General features: G+C 38.5%; 1 protein-coding gene across 6 annotated transcripts in view; it reads right to left on the minus strand.

The window, feature by feature from the left end:
* The window catches only part of ATP10B (ATPase phospholipid transporting 10B (putative)), a 392,121-nt gene that overhangs the window by 304,866 nt on the left and 63,605 nt on the right, over positions 1-23,650 (minus strand). The window contains exon 1 of one of the 6 annotated variants that reach the window (XM_086412754.1): positions 13,770-13,921. The exons of the other annotated variants lie outside the window; for them this stretch is intronic. The gene's annotated coding sequence lies outside the window, so the exon portion shown is untranslated. Of the gene's footprint in view, positions 1-13,769; positions 13,922-23,650 lie in introns of those variants that run through there. 6 annotated transcript variants of the gene reach the window in all.

The raw sequence follows: 23,650 nt of genomic DNA on the forward strand, positions 1-23,650 counted from the left end.
TTTTACAGACTAGCAAAATTTAAGGGTAGTAGCACCACCAAACCAGCTTTACAACAATGTTAAAGAAATTTCTCTAAGTGAAAAAAAAAAAGCCTACAATTAGAAACACAAAAATTACAAAGGAAAATCTCATAGATAAAGGAAAACATACAGTAAAGATATGTTTAAAGGATAAAGGAAACCATTATGCATGCACAAAGCCATTAGGAAGGTTAAAAGATGTAATAAAATCATCTATATCCACAATAAGGATATTAAAGAGATACACAAAACAAGTAAATATAAAACATGATGTCCAAAGAGTAACTGTGAGGGGAGGAGAGTACAAATACAGGATTGTTAAAATGTACTTGAAATGAGAGATAAGCAATTCAAAAGAATCACACACACATATTTCTATATATAAACCTCATGGTAACCACAAAACAGTTGCAAAAGGGTGTTTGCTATGACCAGTGCATTCTCTTGGCAAAACTCTGTTAGCCTCTGCCCTGCTTCATTTTGTATTTCAAGGCCTAATTTGCCTGTTACTCCAGGTATTTCTTGATTTCCTACTTTTGCATTCCAGTCCCCTATAATGAAAAGGACAACCTCAGATACACAGATGACACCATCCTTATGGCAGAAAGTGAAGAAGGACTAAAGAGCCTCTTGATGAAAGAGAAAGAGGAGAGTGGAAAAGTTGGTTTAAAACTCACCATTCAGCAAACTAAGATCATGGCATCTGATCCCATCACATCATGGCAAATAGATGGGGAAACAATGAAAACAGTGATAGACTTTATTTTGGGGGGCTCCAAAATCACTGCAGGTAGTGACTGCAGCCATGAAATGAAAAGACGCTTGCTCCTTGGACGAAAAGCTATGACCAACCTAGACAGCATATTCAAAAGCAGAGACATTACTTTGACAACAAAGGTCCATCTAGTCAAAGCTATGGCTTTTCCAGTAGCCATGTATGGATGTGAGAGTTAGATTATAAAGAAAGCTGAGTGCAGAAGAATTGATGCTTTTGGACTGTGGTGTTGGAGAAGACTCTTGAGAGTCCCTTGGACAGCAAGAAGATCCAGTGAGTCAATCCTAAAGGAAATCAGTCCTGAATAGTAACTGGAAGGACTGATGCTGAAGCTGAAATGCCAATACTTTGGCCACCTGATGCAAAGAACTGACCCATTTGAAAAGACCCTGATGATGGGAAAGATTGAAGGCAGGAAGAGAAAGGGACGACAGAGGATGAGATGGTTGGATGGCATCACCGACTTGATGGACATGAGTTTAAATAAGCTCTGGTAGTTGGTGATGGATAGGAAAACCTGGTGTGCTGCAGTCCATAGGGTTGCAAAGAGTCAGACATGACTGAGCAGCTGAGCTTAACAAGGATATATTGCACAGCATGGGGAATATAGTCAATTTTTATAATAACTATAACTGGAATATAATCTTTAAAAAACTGTGAATCACTATGTGTACAGCTAAAACACAGTATTTTACATCAGCTATACAATAAAAATAAAGATATTTCATGTTTATGGATTGGAAGAAAATTATTGAAATGTCCATATTAATCAAAGTGATCTATTGATTGGATGCAATTCCTATCAAAATTCCAGTGGTATTTTTCACAGACATTTAAAAGAATTCTAAAGTGTGTATGGAATTGTGAAGATGTGAACAGCCAAAGCAACTTTGAGAAAGAAGACAGAGCTGGGGCATCATACTTACTGTTTCATATTATATTACAAAGCTATAGTAATCAAAACTATGATTTTGGCATAAAAATAGACACACAAATCAGTGCAACAGAAGAGAGAACTCAGAAATATATCCATGTATATACGATCAACTAATTTATGACAAAGAAGTCAAGAATATAAAATGGGGAAAGGATAATCTTGTCAATAAATGGTGTTGGGAAAACTGGACAGCCACATGCCAAAAGAATGAAACTAGACCCCTATCTTCCACCAAACACAAAAATAAACTCAAAATAGATTAAAGACTTGAACATAAAGCCTGCAACTGTAAAGCTCCTGGAAGAAAACATAGGAAAAAAAATCTCCCTGTTAATAGTCTTGGCAATGATTTTTCAATTAGATACCGAAAGCAAAGGTAACAAAAACAAAAACAAAGACGACAACACCAAATGAAAAACAACCTGCAGAGGAAACCATCAGCAAAACAAAAGGCATTCTACTGAATGGGAGGAAATATATGCAAATTATTTCTCTGATTAGGCAGTTAATATTCAAAATGGGTAAAGAAACTCATACACAACTGAATAGCAAAAAGAAAAACAACTGTATTTAAAAATGGACAAAGGAACTGAATAGACATTTATCAAAAAAGACACACACACAAATGGCCAACAGGTATATGAAAATGTTCTTAACATCACTAATTATCAAGGAAATGCAAATCAAAAGTCACAGTGAGGTACTGCCTCACATCTGTTAGAACAGCTGTAATGAAGAAGACAAGAGATAAGTCTTGAGGAGGATGTGGAGAAAAGGGAACCCTTGTGCACTGTTGGAAGGAATACAAATTGGTACAACCACTATAAAAAAAGAGTATGGCAGTTTCTAAAATAGAATTTGTATGTATTCCAGAATTCCCACTTCTGGGTCTTATCCAAAGGAAATGAAAACAGAACCTCTAAGACGTATCTGTATTCCCATAGTTACTGCAGTATTATTCACAAAAGCTAAGATATGGAAACTAACTATGTGTCCATTAAGAGACAAATGGATAAAGAAAACGTATTGCATATGTATTCAATAGGATATTGTTCAGCACGAGAAAGAAGGACATCCTGCAGTTTGTGACAACATGGATGGACCTTGAGGCCATTATGCTAAATGACTTAAGCCATACAGAGAAACACAAATGCTGCATGTCATCATTCATATGAAAAGTCTTGAAAAAAGCCCCTCAAACTCGGACAATTTAAAAATGGCTGCTAGAGCCTAGGGAGTGAGAGAAATAGGAAGGGTTGGTGAAATAGTACAAACTTTCAGCTATTAGATGAGTAAGTTCTGAGGATCTAATATATAAAAGGTGATTATAGTTGATAACACTGCACTGTATAGTTGCAGTTTGCTAAGAGAGTAGAACGTGAATGCTCTCATTGAGAAATGGAACATTTCCTGCCATATCAGAAGATAAGAATGTCACCGTCATCAGCGATCGCAGCCCTCCACTGTGAGCCAGTGAGCCTGAAGGCACTCAGGAAGGAGAAGAACGCACGCCATCTAGCAGCCATCAGACTACAGTCAGACTACAGGATGAGAAAATAGGATACTGGCCTTGATAGCTGAGGTATGTATCAAAGGAAATGATTTCAGTGAGCAGAGTCTCTCGCATCTTCCCATACATAGAAAAGCGCTAAAATTCCTTAACTTGAGATACCTGGTTTTCTTTAATTTACAATCATTTTTTGACATTCAAACTACCTGCCCTTTGTTGAAAACCTTCTGTATATCCTGGCTCCCTGCCTCACCTCCTCTGAGTAGCTCTCTCAGGGTTAACTTGAGATGCTCCCTCCTCGGCTTAAGTCCTGAAAATTTCTGACAAACAAAACATAACACTCAACTTTCAGGTTCAGTTCAGTTCAGATCAGTCGCTCAGTCGTGTCCAACTCTTTGCAACCCCATGAATCGCAGCACACCAGGCCTCCCTGTCCATCACCAACTCCCGGAGTTCACTCAGACTCACGTCCATTGTCAGTGATGCCATCCAGCCATCTCATCCTCTGTCGTCCCCTTTCCCTCCTGCCCCCAATCCCTCCCAGCAATCAGAGTCTTTTCCAATGAGTCAACTCTTTGCATGAGGTGGCCAAAGTACTGGAGTTTCAGCTTTAGCATCATTCCTTCCAAAGGTTACATCTATTTTTTCAGTAGACATCATCTAAATAAAATAAGTAAAGTGATGGAGATGTTAACCAACTAGACAGGAGGAATTCTTTCACAATGTATTTATTTTTGAATATATCAAATCATCACAATGTACATTTTAAGTATCTTACATTTTTATTTGTTAATCATACCTCAAGATAGTTGGAAAAAGGTAAATACTACTGACTGATCTTTTATGATCACAGAATAATAATCCTAAACCAAATATTCCCAACAAAACCTAGAGATTTATAAAAAGGAAAATACATCATAATCAGGTTGCACAGGAATGCAAAGGTGGTTTTAAGTTAGAAAAGTAACTGGACTGTTTCAACATGTAGTTGGGGGGCTGGGGGGCAGCAGGAAAGTCATATGATCACTTCAACAGAAGCAGATATAGGTGTATGTGAGATTTGGACAAGTTGAGGGTACCTGTAGTTTGGATATAGTGATATATTTTTATAGAATTATAATTATATAATATAACTAATAGCTAGCAATGATGGGGTCACACAGAGTTGGACACGACTGAGCAACTGAACTGAAACTGAAACTGAATGATTAATTGCTAGCTGTTTTAGAGTATGAATGACTTCCAGGTATACACTATGCCTGCTATGCTGGATTTCAACAGCAATTCAAAACAAATGGGACGATCTACTACATAATAAGTCACCACAACCAGGAAACTGATGACAAAGAAACTAGTAAGTTTCACCAATTTAAAGACTATTTAAGACTACCTACCGTACAACCTGTGACATCCTAAAAAACCGCAGTTCATTTTTGAAGAAAAACCTGAGAAAGTCCTCAAATTTGACAAAGTTTTGAACTTAAATACACTTTTCTAAACTACCTGTATTAAAAGTTTTTATTAAAGTATAAGAAAATATTTCTCTTTATTTTCTTTAAAGAAAATGAAAATGCAAAATTATTACCCTATGAAGGGGTAATTCTGGAAAAAGCAGCTAAAAGCACAGAAATGAAAAATTGTAGGGGAGGTGATGGGCAGTGAATTCAAATGATTTTTCTCAATTTTTCTTGATTTAATGGTATTTGGGCTTATTTCTTGAATTTTAAATCTTAAAATCTGCTGGGATTTATTTTCTTCTAGTCAATAATTATTCATTATTAATTTGTATTTACAAATTATTTTTTTCCTTAGATCAGACTCCCAAATTGAACTAACCATCAGACAGCACAGTCTGGATTTGTGCCTACTAGAATTGGCTTGCGTTAAAATTACTAAAAATATTAAACGTTAGTAGGATATGGAACAACTTACACTCTCATACAATCCTGGTGGAAGTGTAAACTGGAATGACCACTTTAGGATACTTTTTAGCAGTATCTACTAAAGTTGAAATACCCATACCCTATGACTCAGTAATTCTAGTCTGAAATATATACCTACCAGAAACACACATATGCGTACTGAAAGCTATGTTCAAAACAGTGCATAGGAGCATTGTTGACAATAGCTCCAAATTGGAAACAGTACAAATTTCCATTGATAGAATACATAAATAAATTATGTACTCACAGTAGAAAACCAAACAGATGAAAAATAAATGACTGCTGCACACAATATAAATGAATTTCATAGACCAGACTTTTACAAACCTCTTCAGGTTATTTATTATCTCAGCAAAAAGTTTAAATTGTCACTACACCAAAAGAAAAATATAACAGTTTTGATTATTAAGTAGTTAGGTCCCCAAAACTTACTATTTATGTACTAATAAAAGTGAAAGTCGCTCATTCATGCCCAACTCTCTGTGACCCTATGGATTGTAGCCCTCCAGGTTTCTCTGTCCATGGAATTTTTCAGGCAAGAATACTGGAGTGGGTTGCCATGCCCTCCTCCATGACATCTTCCTGATCCAGGGATCGAACCCAGGTCTCCCACATTGCTGGTGGATTCTTCACAATCTGAGCAACGTTCCTCACCTTCTTCCCTGGTGGCTCAGCAGGGATCTGCCTGCGATGCAGGAGATCTGGGTTCAATCCCTGGGTCAGGAAGATTCCCTGGAGAAGGAGATGGCAACTCACTCTAGTATTCTTGCCGAAGAAATCCCTTGGACACAGGAACCTGGTGTGCTACAGTCCAATGGGTTGCAAAAGAGCGGGACACGACTTAGTGACTGAACAATAACATTTCCTAATAAATGAGCGGCCATGTTAAAAAATACACATAAATTGAAAGAAAGAAAATTAGTACTTTCATTTCATCCTTAAATAACCATAGTATCTTACTAAAGGGATGTGTATACCTGCTAGATATTGCACAGCTTCTCAAATCTTGAATTCAGATTGGAAACTGCCACCCTCATTTTTTGTTCCACAGTGATTTTTACACATATTTGCTTTTAGTTACAGCTTGAATAAACTTTTGAATGTCTGCAAATGTATGAAATCATGCAAAGAAATGTACCACAACTTATTGTTAAAACTGTCATGAACTATAACTTTGTTCACTGTCCCCTAGGTGTTGAGTATTGTCATTTTTCTGTAAAATGTAAAAATGCCCTGCAGTACTCTGCAATGCTTTGGTACATAGTTTGGGGAACCCATGGGTATAGACATCACACTAAACAAAAAAGCCAAAGACAAAGGCATATGTGTGTGATTCCATTTGTATAAGATTTCAAAGACAGGCAAATATAATCTCTGATATTAGAAATTAGGATTATGTTTATATTGGTGAAGAGGGGAGAGGCCATAATTGGGAAGGGGCACATCAGAATCTCTGGAAAGCTCCTAAAAACATTCTATTTCTTGACCTAATGGTGGCTTCTTAAGTGACTGTGTGGAAGTGTTCATTTTGTTATAATTCATTAACCTGTATACACGAGATTAATCCACTCTGTGTATGTATAAATTATACATGAATAAAATGGTATTTTAATACAGAAGCCCTTAATACAGAAAGAAACAATCTAAGCAGCAAAATAAAAGAAATTACCCCTTAAGGGTGAAACCTCTTCTGATTCACAAGTCAAATCCTTTGTTTTCCTTTAGAGCTTTACATACTAGTCTATAATTATGCAATTACTGATTACATCTCTGGCTAAACTGTGAGCTCCTGGAGGATGGGGCCATGTCTCATTTATCTTTAATTTCCTAGTGCTTCAAGCATGACAACATGGAAGATGGTTAAGCATTGTGAAACGAAGGACAATTGTTCAAAATAAACATGTAAACTCAGGTCTTCTTCTTTACTTGCTGTCTTTTCTCTATCTTACTCAAATGCCCTGAATGATGTTGTATGCATCACAACACATTTGTGGCTTTCCTTTTTAAAATTTCCTGTTTTTATAATAATCATTTATCATCTTCAAAGAATACATTTTAAAGGGATGGGTATATACACCCAGGGCTTTCCTGGTGGCTCAGTGGTAGAGAACCTGTCTGCCAATGCAGGAGATGCAGGTTCACTCCCTGGGTCAGGAAGATCCCCTGGAAAAGGAAGTGGTGATTCACTCTAGTATTCTTGCCTTGGAATCCCATAGACAGAGAGCCTGGCAGGCTACAGTCTATGGGGTCACAAAAAGAGTTGGACATGACTTAGCGATTAAACACCACCATTGCATGTCGACACACCCCCATTCTCTTTTAAAGAATTTATATTATTATAAAGTTCTAATGCTACTCAGTACAGTCCATGGACCAGTGCTAGTCCATGAACTGTTGATTACTGGTTTACAGCAAATTAAGTACAGAAATTGAGAATGTATGTTCAGAAACAAGTACATAATATAATCTGGGTTATATCAATATAATCTGAAAAATGGAGTAATTCCTGCCATATCAGTAAACAAAGGATGTCACAGTTATCAGCAATTGCAGCTGCCGGGGACAGTGAACCAGCGAGCCTTTAGGGAACGCAGGAAGGAGAAGAACATCTGCCATCCAGTGGCCATCAGATTGTAGCCATTCCCCAAACTGAGTCCTGAGGAAAGCAGGGTGTGATAGCCAGATACTGGCCCCAAGAGTTGACATGATATCACAGGAATGATTTCACTGAGCCTAGACTCTTGTATCTTCCCATACAGAGAGCAGCCCTAAATTCCTTAACTTGAGGTATCTGGTTTTCTTTAATTTACAATCATTTTTTGACATTCAGACTGACTGTCTTTTGTTGCAAAATTTCTATATAACTTGGCTCCCCCAGTCCCTACATCCTTGGGGCAGGTCTCTCAGGGTTACTTGAGTTGCTTTCTCCCCAACTTAGGTCCTAAAAGTTTCCACTGAATAAAACATAACTTGCAACTTTTAGGTTGCGCCTGTTTTTTTCAGTTGAGAAACCCTACTAAGATATTGCAATGTGATTAGGAAATTTGCCTTGCATATGACATAAATTAAGTTCTAGTCATTCATAGTTAAACTAGTTATTGGTTGAAGATGGATTGAACAACAAAAAACTGGTCCTTTTCCATGAATAGTTTTTAAAGCTCTGCCACTGACTATTTAAGCTGGAAAAGACCAACCTCATTATTTTACAAGTGGGGAAACTAAGATGTAGATTTTACCCAGTTCCTGATTGCCAAGTTAATGGTCTTTATACTACAATGCCACCAACATTCCCAATATTAACAAAAAGATTTAAAAATAAAATCAACATATTATTCCTACTATTATTGGCAGTAGCAACTGTAGCTACTGTTTATCCATATCCAATGCTTAATAGCCACAACCACATGAAATGGCTATCTATATATTAAAAAACTGTCATGTCCATAATTTCACATGGTTTAACTCATATGTGTTTTCATGCCTTAAAGAAGAGGCATCTACAGCCAGAGTACATGATGTTTGGCAAGTTCTCTCTGGGGCCTGTCTCCACATCCCTAACCTGAAGTTAATAATAATAACCTCAGATATTAATATTTATTGAGGCTTAAACAATCCTAGCCCTTGGAAGAGCACCTGGCAGGAAGTAAGTGCTTAGTGTGTATTACTTGTTCTGATTAATCAAGGAGACGATGTTGGAAATAATCTCAGAACAATCTTGTGAAACAGGAACATTTTATCCTCAGTTTATAGATGAGGATACCAGAGCTTTAAGAGAAGGTACCAATTTGAACTTTTGTCCACCTGAGTTCAAGCACATGCCCTTACATATGTCTTACAGAGCAATTTTCAATTAAGTGACAGTTCAATCAAATAACCTCATTGGGGTGTTTCAGCAGAATTGTCAATATTTGAGCAGATCAAGCATCTGGGACTCTTTAATAGTCAGTTATGTGAAAAACAGTGCAAGCTTTTTTCATGTTCTATTAAGAGAAACTAATGTCGCCATTTTTGTTGTTGTTGTTGTTTTTAGGTCTCCTGATGGACAAGAATACTGTAAGCAATAGACAAGGTAATGGTTACCACCTCCGATTTCCTAATAGTGCAACCTTGTAGTAACCCCTTAAGTATTTCTTTCACCTCCCAAAGGGCCTCCAAACCCCAGCGGCACCATCCTCCAGATGCTGAGGAGGGAAAACTCCATGTGGCACTTGCTGCCTGGAACCCAAGCTGTTCAACTTGGTCAGGATTTTGTACAAGACCTAAGAAACACTGTCATTTCTTCTCAAATAGAATAAGTAGTCAAGAAATTCCCTTGAGAAGCAACAAGATCTGATTGAATTTTTCAGAAATTTCTATTATTCTATCAAGTTCACCTGACAGCAAAGGACAAGCTGCCTTTCACATGCTATAAGCAACTGCATCAGCAATTCAGAAGGAAAAACGCGGCTTATTAAGTAGGAACAAGTCTCTCTGAATATATTTACACCAACTCATGGAAACCATTTTCCTTAGAAATCTCTGTGACAATCTATTTTCTAGTCTCAGGATTGCTTTAAGTTTGACAGATGATAATAAAATACAATGAAATTACGTCTGAGCTCTGAAATGTACATCAGCTTACAGATTCCTCATGACTTGAGTTTTTATTTTACCAACGTGGCTCATCCACTCTCAATATTATTCTCAAGCATTCAAGGTTTATGTCTGGGCAATGTGCCATGCTTATATAAAGGTAAGGAATACAGAAGTTATTATATATGTATATATATATGCATATATGCACATATACAATGTACATATTATCTATCTGTTAACTAAGAGCTGAAAGGGGCCTTTGAGATCATCAAGACTCATTTTGTTGTCTTATAAATGAGGACTCTGAAGCCCAGAAAGAAATGCTATTCTGAAGGCTATGAAGCAAATTGGCTTCTAAACAAAGCTTGGGGGAATAACTGTAGAAAGCACCTATCATATTCTGAGGACTGCAGCAAGCATTCTCTGTACATAAATTCTCATACCATTTCTATGATGTTGGTATCATCATTTTCATTTGGTAGATGAAAAAGTTGAGATTAAGAAAGTAGTATAACTAATAATGACCATAAATGGAATTAAAGGTTTGATATCTCTGGGTTCCTTTCAGTACACCCAGTGTTTCTCTGAATGCACTCACCCCCATATCCATGTTTGTTTGGTTTTTTTCCCATATCCACATACCAAATGGATTACTGTTTTCTTAACCTTTTCCTTAAATAGACTAAACATTTATAAAGGAAGCTTTTTATCACACTTTAATGCAAAACAAATATCATGTGCTGTAAGCAGAAGATATTTATAAAAGTAAACACAAACCAACAAAAATAAGACTGAGCGACTTTCCTTTCACTTTTCACTTTCATGCATTGGAGAAGGAAATGGCAATCCACTCCAGTGTTCTTGCCTGGAGAATCCTAGGGACGGGGGAGCCTGGTGGGCTGCTGTCTGTGGGGTCGCACAGAGTCGGACACGACTGAAGTGACTTAGCAGTAGCAGCAGACTCTTCTGCTCCTTAGATTGGATTTGCATTCTAGTCTTTGTTGTAAATATTAGCAATTTACAGAGATATTAAAGGCCCAGCTACACCAAACTGAGATTTAAGGATTGAAAGACAAGCAAGACAGAAAACTTTCATTATGTGATTCAGCTGTTTGATACCACATCAGTGTCACCTAAAGTCATCTTCACTCTATCTCAGATCATTTTGAGTACCATCCTGGTACCTTCTCACTTTGAGAAAAACTGATATACCTACAGCATCTGGGCAGGTTCTGCAGACCATGATACTCTAACTCCAGTCAGCAAGCTTGTCCAGTCAGAAGGCTTGTTAAAAACACAGATTTGAGTCTTATCAAGTTTTTGATTTAGCATGTCTGGGGTAGAACCTGAGAATTTGCATTTTTAACACATTCCTGAGTATTTCTGAAATAGTCCAAACAGGAACAGCATCTTAAGAACCACTGCTCTGGGCTGTACTTGGCAGGGAGCAGGTAGAGAATACACAATGGCACGTGTGTGAAAATTTCACCAGAAGTTTGATAGTAATTGGAAGGATCTGGTATTTTTATTGAAATAGGCAGATGCAGCCAAGAAACAATGCATTCTTGTGTTCTGTGTGGTTTCTTCAATCCAATGAGCTCACACTGATACTATGCCACATATGAGCAGTCCGAGGTAGTATTAGTTGAGGGATGGAAGTACTTCCCTCAGACCCGACAATTCAGGTCAATTCCAGGCAACTTACTATCTGCAAGGCTCTTTGCATTAATAGCAACCAGTGATTATTAATCTCAAAAGCAAAAAATGAGACTCTCCTTCTTTCTTCCACACGTTAAGACATTACATAATATTAATAAATGCCATGACAGCTAATATTCCCTCTCTTTTGGTTGCAGTTAATAGTAATGATGAATAATTGTAAAATGCCATTTTTGAATCAGTCATTGCATTGTACTAGGTAATTACACACACACACCCTCAATCACTCACTCATTCATACTCAAAGTGAGAGTTTGAGAGGCTAAGTAAGTTATCTAAGGTCATACAATTGCTAAGAAGTATCACAGTGATTTAATGTTAAGTTCAATTTAAATGTCTATTTATTTATTTCTGTTTTTTTAAATACTAAATCACCCCATGCTATTGTTACTATTCAATTTCTTTTTCCTTAATTTATTTTTAATTAAAGCATATTTACAATATTGTGTTGGTTTCTGTCATACATGACAGAAACATCAGTTATAGATATACGTATGTCCCCTCTTATTCAATCTTTTAATAAAACTGTATTTTATAGAGAACTAAAAAATAAGGAGAAAGGGCTCCACATGCTTGAAACTTTTAAAAGAAAATTTTAAAACAATGTCACTGGAAGACAGAAATCAGTAATATTTAATCAGCAATGGAAGTAGAGTTCCCTAGGTTCAAGGGTGGAAGAATGTCGAAGTTTTCTTCTTAGGAGAGTGAATAAGTGGGTAGAACCAGTCTCAGAAATCCAACCTGACTTAGTGTACTCAAGTCAAGAGGAGGGTTTTATTCCCTTCTGATATGTTAAGGGCCATTTTGGAGGACAACTGTGGTAGAACAATCAAAACTGGATTGAGACCCATGAGCCTTGAATTCTGATTGTTGTTTTGTCTCAGTAACTCTGACTTTATTTCTCTGAGTCCACGTTCACCATCTGTAAACCAGGCAGCTGGCCCAAGTTCCCTTAATTCTCCCTTTCAGAATGGCAGACTCCTTCAACTGGATTTATTAGCACCATACGCTTCAAAATGATTATGCTCCTCTTTCAGCATAATGGGAATATGGTTTGATTGCAAACTCAGCAGTGGGTTTCAGCCTACCGTCTTTCAAGAGCCTATTAATCTGTCCATATGTGAGGTTACCCTGCTACATTCTTTGGGATATAGCACAACTTGGAGGAGAGAATCTGAACCCTCCAAGGTAGAAACAAAATTTAAATCCATATAAATAGAATTTAAGAAGAAGAAATTTAATTATCTGATTAATTTTTAAAGTCATCAATGACAACGAAATGACAAATTCAGTAGGTGTTATTAGGAGTAATTATGGCAATATCTGAAAAGAAAACAACATCTGTGATTTGCCTGATTAATGGCTTAATGTATCAGGGCATCTGTTAATGGAGTAACACTCCTGGCGATCTCGACTGTATGTTTGCAAGATCTGGAAATAAAGAAAGGACTAGTGGAGAAGAAAGGAGCAGGGTTCCAGATTGGTTATTGGTGGTTAAATTCCTCCTGAGAATTTTGAACTCCCCTCTGGCTACCTTGACCAGAACTGTATAGCTAATTCAGAGGATAAACGAGCTCCACCACGTATATGAACTCCCGCAGGCTAAACAATTAGCTTCTCAGAGAGATTGCAACAATTTTACTTTGCACCTTGTGGTTGGAGATGTGTTACCCCAGCTCTGAAGGCATGCCACAGTAGGATTTTTACTAAAGGTATGCATCATTCAACTACTTGTATGCAAGAGGATTTTTGAGGGGGGCAGGTAGTAGTTAATAATTTAGGGAGTAAATGTGTTTTTCTTTAAGCATCAATTTTCTCTTTTGAACTCAAAGGAAAACAAGGTGTTGCCACCTATAGTTGAAAACCACTGCAATGTGGCAGCTTCAGGGCGTATCGAGATGAAACTGGGAAATCATATACTGGTCTCACTCTCTTCCTCAAAGCTGTATTTTCTCACTGCTTTGAGAAACAGACACAAACTACATCTGTTTCCTCAGGCTGCAATGGCTGAGAGAGGGATAGATTATTGTAAAACATATTCAGGTCCATTCAAACTGCAAGCTTTATTGCATGAGGAAGTAGCTTATCCTAATGAAATCAATTGCAGAAAAATACAACATTCTGTTACAAAAGAAACGTGGATCTCACACTCAGCAAACCAAATGCAATTTCCAATGTGGTAAAAAGAAAAGCAGTTATGAGCTGGGCATGACTCACAAGTTAGAATTAGTGACCAGAGGAGGCAACGATTCCCCTATTATACGGAAGGGCCAAGTTGCTTTTACTCACCCCAGCAAAGATGATGTCTCTCCTGAGCGGGCTCCATTAGAAACTATGGAAAACTGGGCTTGAAAGTGGCATATTTCTCTTGTGCTGCTTGGCTAAAATATCACCTCTCTTTCCTATTGCATTTTTCATTTCTCTGATTATATCTGATGGTGTCAACGTGAGGCCTTAAGCTAACACTCCCTTGGAAATTCAGAAGAGGAGGAGGCCTGGAAAGAAACAACTCTGACCAATAAAAGAAGGAGACAAATAAGCTACCTCACTAGAGCCCTGTGAGAAAGAGAAGAATGGCCTGACTGTGAGTGGGGGCCCAGTAACAGAACAGTGGAGGCAGTGTCCTCAACTCGGCTGCACATTCACACAGCACCATCACTGTTAGATATGACTTCTGCATAAATTTCTGCTTTCTGTGAATCACTGAGCCAGCAATATAAAAATTCATAAGTGATTCTATTCTCTATATGGAACAAAAATGACTTTGTCCATTTACCTTTTGCAACGCACATAATTAAGTGTGAGACAATTATAACCTATACCTCTCCTTGGGGGTTTAAAATATAATTTAGTCGCTGTGTTTCAAGGGCACTTAAGGAAGAAAAGACTCTCTGCAGTGACTATTATATCCATGCTGGTGATGAATTTACCCTCAAAGCTTCTGAAGTTCCATTGTGCAGTAGTCTTAGTTCTTATTGATTACTGTTTGATTATACAAAGTAAGGAAAGTGGGACCAGAATATTGTACTTATGGATTATGTGAATTCTTCAGACATACAGAAAATCAGAATTGTTTATGAGCTTATTGAGAGATTTGAGTCACTCCCTTAAAAGGAGATTTTCATGCATAACATTTTTTAAAAGTGAGTTTTCTGTTTACTGAGCTAATTGGGGTAAATGCTATGAACCAGGTGCCACACTGATGGACAGTTATTGGTGAGCCCATAAAGAAGGTAAAGCAAGCAACAAGCCTTTTTTGATGGTAGCAATAATGAAATACTAAGAAGCTTGGGGATAAAAGGAGGTGAAAAGAAATCAACATACCAATTTCATGAAAATGTTTCTACATGCTCTTGGCTGGTTGCTATGCTAATTGTGAACTTACATGTACAGTTGGATCCTATTAGAAACTGTTAATAAGAAACATGGACACAAGAAACGTTTTAGAAGGACTGAAACATCCAAAACACCTAAACTTTAAATAGCTGTAAGGTACAAGCTAGCAACTTTTGAGAGCACAAAATCTGCCTAACAATTGAGACAGTCTAGAAATTTTTCAGTATGCACTTGACATTTCACAGCTGTCCATCTGCTAAAGAGAAGAATGCTTTGCAAGTCCCAGTTTCTTTCTCTCCCTTTGCTCAGAGCCCTGTGGCTTCTTGGCACGAGCATGACCTGGACTCACAGATTTGGTACATCACGGAGTGTTAGCATCAGAACTGGAGGTTGTTTGGCACTACTTCCTGGTGCTGTGGCAGAGGACACTGAAGCTTAGAGAAGTTAATAAACCTGCTCAAGGCACACAGGAAACAGAGACGGGCCACAAACCACATCTCCTCACTTCTAAAGTCAGTGCTTTTCCCCTCACCACTTCCCCAATAAACATAGTTGCACACAAAGCTGGGATGAGAAGATCTAGCATATTAATCTCTTGATAATCATGGGGACTAATGGCTACAGAGTACTCAAAGCATAAGTTCGTTTTCCAAGCTACTTAGAAACTGTAAATATTGATAAAACAGGCATGTGCCAAGTTATTTGCATCATGAAGTTGAAATTAAATATCTATGTCCAGCTAATTAGAACCCTAATGACAAGTAATAGATAGCAGAGACTATGTTCAGTTTGTGCTAGAGAGGCTATATTTCATCTGGCTGCTGGAATTTCTCAATAAATCATGCTAAAAGATCACACATGACAGAGTTTTATGTAGTTCCTTTTTCCTGCCATCAACTTAATTCACTTAAGTGAATTAACCATTTTTGTATTTGGATTTCTCATTGGCTGCCTCATGCTCTTCATGTATAATTTTTAGAGTTAGTCATGGTTTAGCCTGTATATTCTTACAGCCTCAAATCACCAACTAAGAGGCAATAGTTGGGGCTTCCTAGGTGGCTCAGTGGTAAAGTATCCATCTGTCAAAGGAAGAAGCAGTGGTTGACAGAAACTTTTGCCTCTTCATCTCTCACCCACCCATACCACACAACCTTCATATGCTTAAGGCCCATGCTGTGCACATTTTCCTGGTGGTAACTGTAACTATTAATGAGTGGTTACTCTGTGCCAAGCACTGCAGTAAGTACTCTACATAATTAGACTCATTTAATTCCTGAATATCCTTAACAGTTTGACTTAATTATTCCTATAAAAAAACATAAAATTCTTCATACATTAACACAAGTAGTTGCAGGGAAAAATCTTGTAGTCACTTTGATAAGTCAGTGCTTATTTGTCTTGATTTTAGTCAAGAGAAAGTCAAAGGTCTAGAAAAATCTTCACTGAACAAGCAGAGTAATGTGTTAAGTGCTTGGAATGGAAAATAACTTGAGGCTTTTTAGCTGGTTAACCAGATGCAACACTGGTTGAGGACTAATGAGCAAGGGTTGAAAGAAGTACTGTGTAATAACAAGATCATGAGGAGGAGTTAGTTACAGGAGAGACTAGCCATGAAACTAGTGCCTTCAGGACTGAGGTATGGGGATGGACCGCAGGGCAGTAGCCCAGGACAGTTACATCTCTGGAGATGTAACATGATGGAATACAGTGCATTTACCAGCTCTCCCCTTGGGAACAATACAGTATAAGCAGCCTGAGAAAGAGGTAAGACACCCTCAAGGGCCAGGCATGGACACTTCTCCTAAATCAGTATTCTCAAAAAGGGGTGACTTTGCCCAATTCCCCCCCCCCACCCCCCCTCCCCCCACCCACAGAGGACTTTTGGTGCTATCTGGAGACATCTTTGACCATCATACTGTGTGATAGGGAAGTCACTGGCATCTGGTGAATAGAGTCCAGAGATGCTGATAAACATCTGACACTGCACAGAACATCCTCTCATGATGAAGAATTACTGGGCCCAAAATGTCAATAGTGCTGAGGTTGAGAAATTCTGCCTTAAATGTTCTCTGAGCAGGGAGCTTAAATCAGGTGCTCTGTGACAATCTAGAGGGGTGGGAGTGAAGTTCATGAGAGAGGAGACATATGTTTACCTATGTCTGATTCATGTCTATGTGTGGCAGAAAACAGTACAACGTCGTAAAGCAATTATCCTCCAAATAAAATGAAGTAAATTTAAATTAGAAAAAAAAAAAACAAACCCAAAAACTGTTCCCTAAATTCCTGAGGTGCTGGGTCAAGCTAACCACAGAATTGAATCACGGACTAAATGAGTTTGGTGAGTCTTGTTTACCTTTCCCCAACCTAGGCTTTGCTCTTTCTCTGGATAGTTATTGAACAAACTTCTAAAGATGAGCAGTTTGAAGGAGTAGGAAGTCTTAGGCTGGGTCGCTAGCAATTAGATTGATTTCTGAAATAATTTTAAAAAGCAAAGACAAAATAATGATGAAAAGCCTTTATAGTAAGAAGTATTGAGGGGGCAAGGGCAGGCTCAGCTGAAAAACACCAGTAACTACAGAAAACCTCAGTGGATGATGACTTCTTGGTCATTTGTCATCAAGTAATTTATGTGATATGTAGTGTTCCTAAATCAGATGCGACAGAGTGGTAATTACCTGCACAAATATTTCATTTGGCCTGCACAGACTTAAATTTTAGATTCATTGGCAGTGTTAAACATTGGGATGCTTCTCATAATAGTACAGATTTTTTTTGTGTGGAACTCAACTAGCCAAAGAACTGACAACTGTGGGTTGTTTCTCATCAGTCAAAAGCTATCCATTGCTGAATGGTGCTGCCTGGACAGGGCATGAGCAGCCCCATTCCTCAGCTGAATTGCTTCTGGAGGTTACATTACCTGCCTGGTCCTTGTCACAATCTTAGCTTGCAACTTCTGTCTTAAAAAATCATACTCTTCTTTTACTTTCCTCTTTAGGGTGACCCTATATAATGATAGTGTCTTTTGCAATGTATGCAGTGTTGCCTAGACTGGTTTTCATTCAGTCAGTTTTGCACCATCTTTTGGCTATGTTTGTGTTAATCACAATTATGACTTTTGGATGACTTTGTTTTTCTTTTTCTTTCAATTTTTCTGGTTACTCAAAAGGTAACTAAATAGTGAAAAATAACTCATTGTTAACCCACTGGGATGGAAAGCCACCACAATTCCTGTCCTACCCATTTTGATAACTTAATAATTTTTCATATACAAAACATGAATAAAATAGTTCCCAAATAAATATTTTGACCATGACTTAAAGAAACTTGGTAGGCATAATGTACTGAGATCTATACAAAATTAGTTTTAGAATAAAATACTGCATACTGATGTTGAAAGTGAGGAACAAAGTTGAAATAGGTATTTTATACTGTCAGATCAAGTCATTAGAAGGTCACAAAAGAAGCTTGTGAACCAGTATTCCTTTATATTCTTAAAAATTATTTAGGGTTTTTTTTTTGTTTATGCTTGCTATAACCATCTACACTTACTGTATTAGAAATTTAAAATTAGAAAAATCCAAATTATTTATTCATTTCTTTAAAATAACTAGTGAGAACTTTTCTAAATCTCATTAGTTGTTTGGATTCATAGAGGACATCTGCATTTTCATATGCATTTATCCATTCGTTCTGTTGCATCATGTTGTTTTGCTTGAAATACACGAAGAAAATCCAGCCTTATACTTAGTTATAAAGGGGAACACTCGAGGTCCCCTAAAAGAGCTTTGAGAACTGTGGTTAGCTTTATGTGTTGACTTGGCTATGTTACAGTGTCTGGTTATTCAACCAGGCACTAGTCTAGGTGGTGTGGAGGTATTTTTGTAGGCGTGACTAAAGTCCATAATGAGTCCATCCAAAATAGGGCCTGATTCAGTCAGTTGAAAGGACTTGGAAACACAGCTGTGTCTTCTCAGAAGAAGAAGAAAAAATGCCATCTATAAACAGCAGTTTCAGCTCATACTTGAGAATTCTAGCATGCCAGCTAATGGCCTTCCCTATGAATGTCATACTTGCATAGCTAGCCACCAATCATGTAAGCCAATTCCTTGCAATAAATCAATAAATTCTCTCTCTATATATGTGTGTATGTGTGCGTATGTGCATATGTATGTGTGTCTGTGTGTGTGTTTAAAACCTAGTGGTTCTGTTCCTCTGGCTGAACTCTGACACAGGAACCCCCTAGGGGGTCCTCAGACCACACCATAAGAATCACTGATATATACTTCATAAAGTCTTTGATGTCAGTTAACTAATTGGCTTAACATAATAATTCTATGAAGTAATTCAATGAAACTAAGCCATGCTGTGTGGGGCTACCCAAGATGGATAGGTCATGGTGGAGAGGTCTGACAGAATGTGGTCCACTGGAGAAGGGAATGGCAAGCCACTTCATTATTCTTGCCTTGAGAACCCCATGAAAAGGCAAAATGATAGGATACTGAAAGAGGAACTCCCTGGGGCAGTAGGTGCCCAATATGCTACTGGAGATCAGTGGAGAAATAACTCCAGAAAGAATGAAAGGATGGAGCCAAAGCAAAAACACCACCCAGTTGTGGATGTGACTGGTGATAGAAGCAAGGTCCGATGCTGTAACGAGCAATATTGCATAGGAACCTGTAATGTCAGGTCCATGAATCAAGGCAAATTGGAAGTGGTCAAACAGGAGATGGCAAGAGTGAATGTCGACATTCTAGGAATCAGTGAACTGAAATGGACTGGAATGGGTGAATTTAACTCAGATGACCATTATATCTACTACTGTGGGCAAGAATCCCTTAAAAGAAATGGAGTAGCCATCATGATCAACAAGAGAGTCTGAAATGCAGTACTTGGATGCAATCTCAAAAACAACAGAATGATCTCCCTTCATTTCCAAGGAAAACCATTCAATATCACGGTAATCCAAGCCTATGCCCCAACCAGTAATGCTGAAGAAGCTGAAGTTGAATGGTTCTATGAACACCTACAAGATCTTTTAGAACTAACACCCAAAAAAGATGTTCTTTTCATTATAGGGGAATGGAATGCAAAAGTAGGAAGTCAAGAAACACCTGGAATAACAGGCAAATTTGGCCTTGGAGTACAGATTGAAGCAGGGCAAAGTCTAATAGAGTTTTGCCAAGAGAACACACTGGTCATAGCAAACACCCTCTTTCAACAACACAAGAGAAGACTCTACACATGGTCATCACCAGATGGTCAACACCAAAATCAGATTGATTATTTTCTTTGCAGCCAAAGATGGAGAAGCTCTATACAGTCAACAAAAACAAGACCAGGAGCTGACTGTGGCTCAGATCATGAACTCCTTATTGCCAAATTCAGACTTAAATTGAAGAAAGTAGGGAAAACCACTAGACCATTCCGGTAAGACCTAAATTGAATCCCTTATGACTATACAGTGAAATTGAGAAATAGATTTAAGGGACTAGATCTGATAGACAGAGTGCCTGATGAACTATTGACGGAGGTTCGTGACACTATACAGGAGACAGGGATCAAGAGCATCCCCATGGAAAAGAAATGCAAGAAAGCAAAATGGCTGTCTGAAGAGGACTTACAAATAGCCGTGAAAGCAGAGAAATGAAAAGCAAAGGAGAAAAGGAAAGATATTCCCATTTGAATGCAGAGTTCCAAAGAATAGCAAGGAGAGATAAGAAAGCCTTCCTCAGCGATCAATGCAAAGAAATAAAGGAAAACAACAGAATAGGAAAGACTAGAGATCTCCTCAAGAAAATTAGAGATACCAAGGGAACATTTCATGCAAAGATGGGCTCGATAAAGGACAGAGATGGTATGGACCTAACAGAAGCAGAAGATACTAAGAAGAGGTGGCAGGAATACACAGAAGAATGGGACAAAGAAGATCTACATGACCCAGATAATCATGTTGGCATGATCACTCACCTAGAGCCAGACATCCTGGAATGTGAAGTCAAGTGGGCCTTAGGAAGCATCACTATGAACAAAGCTAGTGGAGGTGATGGAATTCCAGTGGAGCTATTTCAAGTCCTGAAAGATGATGCTGTGAAAGTGCTGCACTCAATATGCCAGCAAATTTGGAAAACTCAGCAGTGGCCACAGGACTGGAAAAGGTCAATTTTCATTCCAATCCCAAAGAAAGGCAATGCCAAAGAATGCTCAAACTACCACACAATTGCACTCATCTCACACACAAGTAATGCTCAAAATTCTCCAAGCTACGCTTCAGCAATACATGAAACGTGAACTTCCAGATGTTCAAGCTGGTTTTAGAAAAAGCAGAGGAACCAGAGTTCAAATTGCCAACATCCTCTGGATCATCGAAAAAGCAAGGGAGTTCCAGAAATACATCTTCTTCTGCTTTATTGACTGTGCCAAAGACTTTGACTGTGTGGATCACTATAAACTGTGGAAAACTCTGAAAGAGATAGGAATACCAGACCACCTGACCTTCCTCTTGAGAAACCTGTATGCAGGTCAGGAAGCAACAGTTAGAACTGGATATGGAACAACAGACTGGTTCCAAATAGAAAAAGGAGTACGTCAAGGCTGTATATTGTCACCCTACTTATTTAACTTCTATTCAGAGTACATCATGAGAAATGCTGGGCTAGAAGAAACACAAGCTGGAATCAAGACTGCTGGGAGAAATATTAATAACCTCAGGTATGCAGATGACACCAGCCTCATGGCAGAAAGTGAAGAGGAACTAAAAAAGCCTCTTGATGAAAGTGAAAGAGGAGAGTGAAAAAGTTGGCTTAGAGCTCAACATTCAGAAAACTAAGATCAAGGCATCTGTTCCCATCACTTTATGGGAAACAGATGGGGAAAGAGTGGAAACAGTGTCTGACTTTATTTTTTTGGGCTCCAGAATCACTGCAGATCGTGATTGCAGCCATGAAATTAAAAGATGCTTACTCCTTGGAAGGAAAGTTATGACCAACCTCGACAGCATATTAAAAAGCAGAGACATTATTTTGCCAACAAAGGTCTGTCTAGTCAAGGCTATGGTTTTTCCAGTGGTCATATAAGGATGTGAGAGTTGGACTGTGAAGAAAGCTGAGCACTGAAGAATTGATGCTTTTGAACTGTGGTGTTGGAGAAGACTCTTGAGAGTCCCTTGGACTGCAAGGAGGTCCAACCAGTCCATCCTAAAGGAGATCAGTCCTGGGTGTTCATTGGAAGAACTGATGTTGAAGCTGAAACTCCAGTAGTTTGGCCACCTCATGTGAAGAGTTGACTCATTGGAAAAGACCCTGACGCTGGGAGGGGTTGCGTGCAGGAGGAGAAGGGGATGACAGAGGATGAGATGGCTGGATGGCATCACTGACTCGATGGATATGAGTTTGGGTAAACTCCAGGAGTTGGTGATGGACAGGGAGGCCTGGCATGCTGTGGTTCATGGGGTTGCAAAGAGTTGGACACGACTGAGCAAGTGAACTGAACTGAATAATTCTATGAAGTAAAAAAGGCAGAAATCATTATTTCTATCCCCAAAGACGATATTTATCAAATGTCACACACCCATCAGAGGCTGTTAGTCTGGATCCTTAACAACAGCAACAATTACAGAGCTCCTATCCCTCAGCACAATAACTGTCAATATATTTGCAAGTATACACACAGATATGTACGTAGGTCAATAAACAGCAGTTAGAACCAGATACAGAACAATGGACTTGGTCAAAATTGGGAAAGTAATACGTCAAGGCTTTATATTGACAACCTGCTTATTTAATTTCCATGCAGATACATCATGCAAAATATTGGGCTGGATAAATAACAAGCTGGAGTCAAGATTTCCAGGAGAAATATCAACAATTTCAGATATGGAGATGATAGCACTAATAGCAGAAAGTGAAGAGGAACTAAAGAGCCTCTTGATGAGGGTGAAAAAAGAGTGTAAAAAAGCTGGTTTGAAACTCAACATTCAAAAACCTAATATCATGGCATCCAGTTCCATCACTTCATGGCAAATAGGTGGGGAAACAATGGAAACAGTGACAGACTTATTTTCCTTGGCTTCAAAATCACCGTGGATGTTGACTGCAGCCACAAAATTAAAAGATGCTTGCTCCTTGCAAGAAAAGCTATGACAAACCTATATGGCATATTAAAAAACAGACATCATTTGCTGACAAAGGTCCCTCTAGTCAAAGCTATGGTTTTTCCAGTAGTCATGTACATATGTGAGAGTTAGACCACAAAGAAGGGTTAGTGCAGAACTGATTCCTTCAAATCGTGGTGCTGGAGAAGACTCTTGAGTCCCTTGGACAGCAGGGAGATCATACCAGTCAATCCTAAAGGAAATCAATGCTGAATATTCACTGGAAGGACTGATGCTGAAGCTGAAGCTCCAAAACTTTGGCTACCTGATGCGAAGAGCCAACTCATTGGAAAAGACCCCGATGCTGGGAAAGACTGATGGCAGGAAGAGAAGGGAGTGACAAGAGGATGAGATGGTTGGATGCATCACTGACTCAATGGACATGAGTCTGAGCAAGCTCTGGGAGACAGCAAAGGACAGGGAAGCCTCGTGTGTCACAGTCCATGGGGTTGCAAAGAGTTGGACACGACTTCGTGACTGAACAACAGCACAAATCTAGACAGTCATATTAGTTAATGCACACACACCACACAGAAATTCTTTAGAAAAAGTAGATGGGACTTAAAACCTTTAAGTTGGTTTCCTACCAAAAAGTGATACTAAAGAAAAATAGGGCTTTGTTTAATACTCAAGCAGCATATAATGTGCCTGGTGGAATAAGACTGCTCATTTCTAAAGCTATGAG

Source organism: Bos grunniens, chromosome 7, assembly GCF_055505025.1.
Source record: "Bos grunniens cultivar Pamir isolate PY7600 chromosome 7, Bosgru_T2T1.0, whole genome shotgun sequence".
Lineage (NCBI taxonomy): Eukaryota > Metazoa > Chordata > Mammalia > Artiodactyla > Bovidae > Bos > Bos grunniens.